This window comes from Nematolebias whitei, chromosome 10, assembly GCF_014905685.2.
Source record: "Nematolebias whitei isolate Nwh7 chromosome 10, NemWhi1, whole genome shotgun sequence".
Classification (NCBI taxonomy): Eukaryota; Metazoa; Chordata; class Actinopteri; order Cyprinodontiformes; family Rivulidae; genus Nematolebias; species Nematolebias whitei.
In genome coordinates, this window is record NC_056507.1 from 1,575,320 (window position 1) to 1,577,382 (window position 2,063).

Consider the following 2,063-nt stretch of genomic DNA (forward strand, 5'->3'; position numbering starts at 1 on the left):
CATCCATCCATCCATCCATCCATCCATCCATCCATCCATCCATCCATCCATCCATCCATCCATCCATCATCCATCCATCCATCCATCCATCCATCCATCCATCCATCCATCCATCCATTGATTTTGTTCTGCTTATTTGAGGTCAAGTCTCAAAGTCAGTCCAAAAAGGAAATCAATGTAAGCTAACCCAACACTGAGCCATATAGTTTGAGACTTTCCCCAAAAGGTACTTCTCTTTACATCCATGTGCCCATTGCACATTTATCTGTGGGTGCAGTAGAATATTTTCATGCTAAACGACTAAATGAACTGGACCTGCACCTCGCTTGAGAACGCAGGGAATGCCTTGAACACACAAAAGTAAACAGCTGAAACAATAGCCAGGAGATCATGAGGAAGATTAGACTTTTACTTCCACTCTCCTGGCTTCCTCTGGAAAGGGTGGGGCAGTGGAAGTAGGAAAAACACATCCATCCAACACACCAACAATAAGTGTGAGGTGTGGATTACACACTGCTGTATTCAGACATTCTTGTGCATGTTTGGGATGCACTGACTGGAACAAAGACACATTGTGCAGCAGTTCTGCATGCCGACCCGTTCAGCTGCACAGATTGTTCACACAGCATGGCCTTGGTGACTGTAGGAAGAGGTGCAAGCAGCGATTCCTTCCACGGCTCCATGGTGCTACCCTTTGTGAGTAAACACAATTTATTGCTGGCGGAGGGGCCCGCTGTATTCTTCAGATGTCACACAGAGAAATACTGGGTCCAGATACAAGAGGGATGGCACGGACCTGGCTATAGAGGTATAAACAGTTCCACACACATGAGGTCACATCGTGGGGAAAACCGACAGGAAAACACCAAAGTCTCGTTTCTTTATTAAAATAAAGCTGTTGCACCTCCTGTCAAGGTTACGAACAAATTAATGTCTTTTGTTCCAACGAAACAATTAAAATATCAATAAAGTCATTAAAGAGAGCAAGTTTATAGGGAGTGAGCCTGAAACAAGCATTACATCGATGTCCTTTGTCACCGACAGATTTCAGTGGTGAAGGTTTGTAGTTTTTGAGACGAGTGTTTTTGTTGAACAGTGAACGTAAGTAAACCTAAATGTTTTTGGTACAAGACGTTCCAGTGGGGAGGAGTTACACTGCGGATAGGAACCGAGGTAGATGGGCTTTGTGTTTCTTGTCTGAGGCGACACAGAGTGATGGACCCAGATGAGTGGAGGGAGACGTTTTATCCACCGGCAGGTGCAGTGGAGGAGCCAGGGGGTGGCAAATGGTGGCCTTGACCACCATAGATGAATCTTTGGCCAGCAGGAGACAGAAGACTCTTTCACAAAACACTTCCATGAAATGGCTTCAAAGACCAGCGGCCTCTGACCATTCATAAACCAAAGATGGAGCTGACCACATCTTACACGTAGTTTTGAAAAATGAGCATTGCAGAGCTACAAGAGGTGTGAAACAGAACTCAGCTGGGTTGACATGAAGCGCTACACATTAAATGTGTGACCAACGTCTCCTTTTCAAAACATGACTAACTCGATTCTGTGATTCTGTTTGTGGTTAACCAAGTTTTAAAACTGAGCACAAAGTTTATGTGTCTTTGATCTTCCCTGAGTTTTGTGGTTACATTTCAGAACCTAGTGCTCACACAGAACGTAATCATCTAGTCGTCACATTTTGGAGCTGCAGAGCCGGCTTACTTTTTCACACGTCAACCGTTTTGGCTCTGTTACTACCTTGTTTCATGGCACAAAGGCACATCAGGGGTGGGTTAGGTTCGACCCCGGTGCCTCGGCCCATTCAGAAACCACTTTAAGGTGGCCAGAAGGTGTCAGATGTGTCTCGTTAGAAATGTGTGAGTGCAGCTAGAAGAAAGACGTTTAGAAGAAGTGGGAGGGAGCACAGAGGAGAATGAGACGAGGCAGCCCTGAGCTGCCACAGCAACGTGCACATTGTGTTTGTGCTGCTGTGAGGGTAACACTCACACATAACCCACTCCAGGCATACATGTGTGACTTTCACACTTCAGTGCCTTTACCTGACTCCA